The following is a 7,951-nucleotide window of genomic DNA, read 5'->3' as shown; positions in this document are numbered from 1 at the left end:
TCTGCTGAGACACTGGAAGTAGCCCAAGAAAGAAGGAAAGCAAAAGGCAACAGTGATAGGGAGAGATATGCCCAATTAAATGCAAAATTCCAGAGGTTAGCCAGAAGAGATAAGGAATTATTTTTAAACAAGCAATGCGCGGAAATGGAAGAAGACAATAGAATAGGAAGGACAAGAGACCTCTTCCAGAAAATTAGAAACATCGGAGGTAAATTCCAGGCAAAAATGGGTATGATCAAAAACAAAGATGGCAAGGACCTAACAGAAACAGAAGAGATCAAGAAAAGGTGGCAAGAATATACGGAAGATCTGTATAGGAAGGATAATAATATCGGGGATAGCTCAGACGGTGTGGTCAGTGAGTTAGAGCCAGACATCCTGAAGAGTGAGGTTGAATGGGCCTTAAGAAGCATTGCTAATAACAAGGAAGCAGGAGACGATGGTATCCCAGCTGAACTGTTTAAAATTTTGCAAGATGATGCTGTCGAGGTGATGCATGCCATATGCCAGCAAATTTGGAAAACACAAGAATGGCCATCAGACTGGAAAAAATCAACTTATATCCCCATACCAAAAAAGGGAAACAATAAAGAATGTTCAAACTATCGGACAGTGGCACTTATTTCACATGCCAGCAAGGTAATGCTCAAGATCCTGCAAGGTAGACTCCAGCAATTCATGGAGCGAGAATTGCCAGATGTACAAGCTGGGTTTAGAAAAGGCAGAGGAACTAGAGACCAAATTGCCAATATCCGCTGGATAATGGAGAAAGCCAGGGAGTTCCAGAAAAACATCTATTTCTGTTTTATCGACTATTCTAAAGCCTTTGACTGTGTGGATCATAACAAACTGTGGCAAGTTCTTGGTGGTATGGGGATATCAAGTCATCTTGTCTGCCTCCTGAGGAATCTGTGTAACGAACAAGTAGCAACGGTAAGAACAGACCATGGAACAACGGACTGGTTTAAGATTGGGAAAGGAGTATGGCAGGGTTGTATACTCTCACCTTTCCTATTCAACTTGTATGCAGAACACATCATGTGACATGCTGGGCTTGACGAATCCAAGGCTGGAGTTAAAATCGCAGGAAGAAACATTAACAATCTCAGATATGCAGATGACACCACTTTGATGGCTGAAAGTGAGGTGGAGCTGAGGAGCCTTATGACGAAGGTGAAAGGAGAAAGTGCAAAAGCTGGGTTGCAGTTAAACCTCAAAAAACCCAAGATTATGGCAACCAGCTTGATTGATAACTGGCAAATAGAGGGAGAAAACGTGGAGGCAGTGACAGACTTTGTATTTCTGGGCGCAAAGATTACTGCAGACGCTGACTGCAGCCAGGAAATCAGAAGACGTTTACTTCTTGGGAGGAGAGCAATGACAAATCTTGATAAAATAGTTAAGAGCAGAGACACCACACTGACAACAAAGGTCCGCATAGTTAAAGCAATGGTATTCCCCATAGTAACCTATGGCTGTGAGAGCTGGACCATAAGGAAAGCTGAGCGAAGGAAGATAGATGCTTTTGAACTGTGGTGTTGGAGGGAAATTCTGAGAGTGCCTTGGACTGCAAGAAGATCAAACCAGTCCATACTCCAGGAAATAAAGCCAGACTGCTCACTTGAGGGAATGGTATTAAAGGCAAAACTGAAGTACTTTGGCCACATAATGAGAAGACAGGATACCCTGGAGAAGAGGCTGATGCTAGGGAAAGTGGAAGGCAAAAGGAAGAGGGGCCGACCAAGGGCAAGATGGATGGATGATATTCTGGAGGTGACAGACTTGACCTTGGGGAAGCTGGGAGTGGCGACAGCCGACAGAAAGCTCTGGCGTGGGCTGGTCCATGAAGTCACGAAGAGTCGGAAGCGACTGAACGAATAAACAACAACAAATATGCATCAGAGAGTAACATATGCCTTTCTGACTAAGGCCTTAGCTAGACCTAAGGTTTATCCCAGGATCGACCCTGCCTGCTCCTGGGATCCCCTTTGTGTCATTTACATGAACAGGGATGACCCCAGGATGATCCCAGGATAAACCTTAGGTCTAGCTAAGGTCTAAGACTACAGTCCTTAAAAAAAAAACTTAGTAGGGGAATAAACCCCATTGAATACAGCAAGGCTTACTGCCAGGTAAAAATGCAGAGGCTTGCACTGTGATTTAATAAAGTAAAGGAAGAGGGAAATTTGGAGGAAATAAAGTTTGACATCATTTTGGGAGCCTATGGGACACAGAAATATGCAAGATCAGCTTGATATATCAAAAAGACCCAAAGAGGAAAAGACAATAATAATAATAATAATAATAATAATTTGTGAAATAATAAATTTGTGATGAGAAGTGGGGTGGAAGAGCAAATACTAGGCAAGTGATGGGTTTGAAGGCAGGGAGAACAGAGAGACAAAGACTGTAACTATGAAAGCATTTGTATGCCCATAAATCCTATTGTACTCAATGGGACTGACAAGTTCACAAGTGTCTTCAGGAGTGCAGCCAACATCCATCAGGTAGCATGAGCTGAGTGCCTCAGGAAAGCCATAAGTATAATGAGGAAATTTCTGCAATACATGATGACAAGAAGAGGAAGACAGAGTTCAGCAAAACTGGTAGACTATGAGAAAGCTGAGGGTAGCATTTGACATGTGCCATACAATTTGACTGGGGCAGTTGGGTGGATGTCCCTTCAACAGCAAAGTGAAGTTAGCAACTGGTAGTAGTAAAGAATGAGTGATCACATTTTAGCAGAATTCTGGGGCATGAAAAGTGTTTTGATAATGGACTAAATACACCAATGGAAGAGCCAAGCTCTCTTAAGGATTCAACTATATTTCCTTATATTATACAACAAGCCCTTACATCAGTCTACTCCTGTTGAATTCAATGGGAGCGTGTCATTATTAAGAGTCCACTGAAAAGCAACCACACCCAAGTTGTCTCCTCTTTCCTTTCATCAAAGAATCTGTTAAACAGCTCAAATTAGTTACAACCATGTGTTTGGCATGCATGTTAGTATTTGCAAAGCAAACCTGAGATGTTCTTGGACACACCAGCTGCTGCTTATTTTATTTAGTTTGTTAATCTATCACATTTCTGTTCTGCCCAACAGCCAAAGCTCTCTGCATGCTTCAAAGAATAAAACTTAGAACCATAAAATACAATAGCATAGTAAAATGTAAGATAAACGTTCAAAACAGAATAAAACCATAGTAAAAGTCAAGGTAAAAGCTGGCAGCAGTGCAAAGATCTAAACATGCAATAAAGAAAGAGGAGGAGGAGGAGGAAGGAAAAAGCCTAAGAGAATAGGCCTTTACACGGCCTTGAAAAGACTCCAACATGGGTGGGAGGACATTCCAAACCCCGAGTGCCACCACTTAAAAGGCCCTCTCCTTGATAGCCAGCCAGCTCACCTCATTTGGTGGGGCCACCAGAGGAGGTTCTCTAAAGTTGATCTTAGGGTCTGGGCAGGTATATACTGTATGGCAGGAGATGATCTTTCAGGTATTCTGGCCCCTCCACTATTTAGGGCTTTGTAGATTGTTGGTTGTGCCTGTGCTGCAACAATTCATCATCCCACTTTACTTTCTGTTTTTCTTTTGGGTTGGCCATGTTCTCTTTAAAGGGCAACAAAGGGCAATTTAAAGCAAGACAACAAATGAATGATATTCTTAGTTGGTTCTAATATTTACTCCTCCCACCCCTTTCTATGCCTTTTTACTCCCTACTTCCTTTTCCTGTGCTGTTAAAAGCTGATGAAAACTAGAGGATCCTACGCTATGGAAGCTGCTTTTTTGGAAAGTAACCAAACATGCCAAGGGTTAGGGTTTCATGGAACATATGATCAAAAGGGGGTATATTCTGAGCAGGCATGGAGTATTTGCACATTACATCTCCTAAGGTACTATTAAGATGAGGGATGTATGAGCATTGCAGAGTGCTTGTGCGCCACTGCTTGTAGGCATGATATAGGAGAGAACTTATGAGCATGGGCAGGTTGCTCCCACCACAGCAGTGAACATGATTGCCCTTGAGTTGAGACACTGCAAAGAAAGGTCAGGAACAGTTCACCCAGTCGTGGTTACAATGCCACATTTGCAAGATGTGTAAAGAAGGGTCTGAGTAGTGGGGTTGGGATACATCACACTGTTGATGAAAGGGGGGAAAGGGAATGGTTAAAGGAGGAAAAAGTAATGAGTTGAAGCAAAGGGGAAAGGCCTGGACTGGACTTATAAAGAGCAGTGAAGATGTAGAAGATAAGCCAGGCAAGGATATTGGACATGGGTAAGGGGAGCTCTCATTCTTACCCTTATCCGCCATGTTCCTCTGCTCTCTTTTGCCCAAGAAGGAGCCACCCTGCCAAGCCAATTGTCCAATAGCTTGCATTCTTGCCATGAATGCCTTTTGAAAGCAGGTTAAGAAAGAAAAGCAGGGGAACCCAAACATAGAGCTGGCATTAGTTTCATGTGCAAATACAGTGTGAATTCCAAAGAGATGCTTTCTTCCAAGTGAGTGCTTTTGGAATGGGTCCAGTGGAGTCATACACTTGGAAAAATATTAGGCTGCTCAACCAGATGGATTTTGGAGGGGAGGACTGACTGGAAGATTAGTTAATTACTGCTTGTCAGTACAGGATTGTCTCAGAAAGAATGGCCAATTCTAACATAGCATTTTCACCTGTATCATTCTGTGGGATTCTCTGCAGTGCTCTGTCCTTAGGGCAAATGTTACATCAGAAGACGTCATTTATTTATTTATTTATTTATTTTATTGCATTTCTATACCGCCCAATAGCCAGAGCTCTCTGGGTGGTTCACATGACCCTTGTCCTAAGCAGCTGCCAGGACTCAGATACAAAGGGGAAAGAGCCAGTCAAATCCATCTTGCTCACATCCTAAGCTTAGGAGTCAGACCCAGCCCCTGGTCTTGAGCTTGAAACTGGCAGCCTAGAACTTGAGAAGCTCAAACTAGGCCTCCTAGGAAAAGCTTGTCGTGAGACCAACACCTATGAGGAACCAAGGTCCTCACCAGCACAGAAAATGCATCAGGCTGAAAGGAAAGGTGTTAGATTACTGAAAGTGTTAGGTTTCAGGTCCAGGGGCTGTCCCTTTAAGGACCTTGGCCATAAGGGGTGGAGCCTGGGAAGGGAAAGGGTGATGCCAGGAAAGATTCAAAGCAGCCTTTCCTGACCAGGTGCCCTCCAGCTGTCTTGGACTACAATTCCCAGCATGCCCCAGCCAGTTCAACAGTCCAACACTGCTGGGAGGGGGGGGCACCGGACTGCGAAAGGCTGATAGAAGGCAACTTTTGGAGCAAGGACTGTGGGTAGCGTGTTCTTCTTTCACCCTGTGATCTGTCCGTGGTCCTGTAAGTCTAAGCTCTTGCGTCTTCTGAACCTGTCTGGGCACATCACATTGAACTGTCCTCTTCATGGACATGGATTTGTATGATCACCCGCAGACAGCTGTCTAGACCTCCCCCTACCCCCAAAGCTTCTGAACAGGATAAATGTGGAGGGTGTGTTATTCTGGCAATTTCGGCAGGTGGAGCAACAGGAAAAGTGCACACCCACAAACAAAGCACTTCCTGCTCTAGCTAAGGACATAATTCCCCCACCCCTATAAGGAAGGGTGGATAGGAAGCTGCTTCTCACCATGACACCTAAATTAGGTAAATCAGGTGGAAGCTGACAGCTCTAATTTTGGAGGGGCTATGAATCCATTCTGGATTTCAGCCAGAACTAGTCAGAAGTCAAAATGTGCTGTCCAAGGTGCTGAATTCAATCCCCAAACTAGGTTCCGCAACTTAGATAGTTCCTGTAGAGTTTTGGCTGGTTCCGACTGAAACCCAAAATGGACTCACAGCATCACCAAAATCAAAGCCACCAGCCTCTACTGGATCAACCAAATGCATGGTCTTCCTTCCCCTTGAAAATCACCCCCTCTTTTCAGAAGGCCAGATTTGCTTCTCCCACCACCACCACCCCATTTCCTCACCTAATTTAGTTTGATGGACATCATAATTGTGGGAAATGTACTATCCAGTTTTGAAACACCAAAACACAATGGCAGAAGAGCTTTTTTTTTAAAAAAAGTGTGCTAGAATTTTAGGAACCATGCACTGCTTTTTGCAGAAAACTGAAAATATCAAGGGACTATATTTTGAAACAATGTTTTCAAACTGGTGAAATTAAGGAATGAGTTCGCTTTAACTTACAAGCTTGACTATACCATGTCAGAGGTATGGCTGGTATTTTCCTGCTTTCCCCTCCACTTTCTTAACTAAAACACCATGAGGAAATGGATGATGCTGTTATGCAAAACCCTATCCCAGTGCCATTGTTCCTGGGAGGCATAGTTGTAGATATATGTCTAGCTCTCCTCTTCGTGATGTTCAGTTTTAAGGAGGCCTAAAAAAGAGGTGCTGGGCTGATGAAGAGAGAGGTCCACTAGAATAGGAAGGAATAGAACTAGAACAGAATGAGCACAGTTACACAGCCGAGCACCCTCCTCCTCCTCCTCCTCCTCCTCAGAGCTTCACTCCATGCAGAAGGAACAGAACGTCTGCTACAGAACACAGCAGATGCTGATATGGCTCTGGTCGCCAATGGTGCCAGACACCACCGTGCATTTGTTGACAAACACATCTTTCTGATTGCCACTGCTGCCATTTGATTTGGTTGGGCTCCATTTCTTGGTGGCTTTCTCGCTGGCAAGGAACAAGGCTCAGTGAGAAAGGAGGAGGAATAAGACGCTAAGAGCTGTGAGTGCTGCCCATGCTGGCTGGGTCCCCAGCTTCATGCACCACTTGTCAACCTGATAGGGATGGTGAGAAGAGCACAAAGGAAGACTCTGATGGGTCTGGGAAGAATGGCTACTCCTCCTAACGCTGGGGTGGGTTGTCTTTACAGAGGCACTTTGGTCACACATTCCTTAGAAACCGCATGGCAGGAGGGAGCGTGGGCTTTCTGGTGGCCATTGGTCTCCTGGAGGCCTCCTGCCCTCCTCCTTGCCTTCCTGCAGTCCAGGCAACCTACCTCAGGCCTTGATCCACCCCTAGAATGCCCCAGCATCAGTGTGAAGCCAGGTCACCACCACAGGACAGTGGAAATACGATGGTGGCCTCAGAGGAAAGGAAAAAGTCACAGTAAGTCCATGACGTTTTCAAGGCACAGTTTTGGGGGAAAGCCTTCTGGTGGCTGTGAGTTGGCTGCTGTATAGTATAACCAACACAGTGCCACTGTGCAGCCACCTTGGGGTAAATAGGACATATAGACAGCCCCAGATGAGCTAGGTTCCTCCTTGGCATACCTTTCACTGGCCCTATTGGGGTGTGCAAAGGAAGAGTGAGGTGGCACTGGGAAGAATGGCTGTTCCTCCCAGTGATAGCCAAGTCCTCTGATGCCCACTTCCCTGCTGTTATCTCTGACCTGACATGGGAGATAACAGTGGAGTTTCCTCTGGCAGAGGAATTGTTGCATGAGTTTCTATTAGGGGTGTACAGATTTTATAAATTTTATAAATTCCCATCTGTCTGCATTTTGTGGGTTGTCAGGCACTTTTTGTTCCATCATCTGCTGATGGGCAACATCAGATTTTTTTTCAGTTTCCCAAACTTACACAAATTTGCATTTGCACAAATTTGCACTTTCAAAAATAAGCAATCCCCCCCCCAAATGCAGAAATTCCCCCCCCCCCAAAAAAAACCTGTGCATTTACATGCTTTAACCTATGGGAGGAATGTGCGTTTTTGGCTGTGTGAGTTTTTTATTATTATTTTATGTAGTTTTTCTATGACTAAATTTGCACAGAATTCTGGAAAGTTTTTTTTTTTTTTTTAAACCAGTCTGAGAGTCCGCAGGATCCAAGCAACTCAGGAAACGCCAGTCTGCTGTGGAATCTATGGATTAAATTCACAGAAATCTAAATTCATTGGATTCCTTTGCAGAGTCCTCTGA

Source organism: Elgaria multicarinata, chromosome 9 (assembly GCF_023053635.1).
Source record: "Elgaria multicarinata webbii isolate HBS135686 ecotype San Diego chromosome 9, rElgMul1.1.pri, whole genome shotgun sequence".
In the NCBI taxonomy this organism is placed as follows: Eukaryota; Metazoa; Chordata; class Lepidosauria; order Squamata; family Anguidae; genus Elgaria; species Elgaria multicarinata.
The sequence above is the reverse complement of the archived record's forward strand: the minus strand, read 5'-3'. Positions refer to the sequence as shown.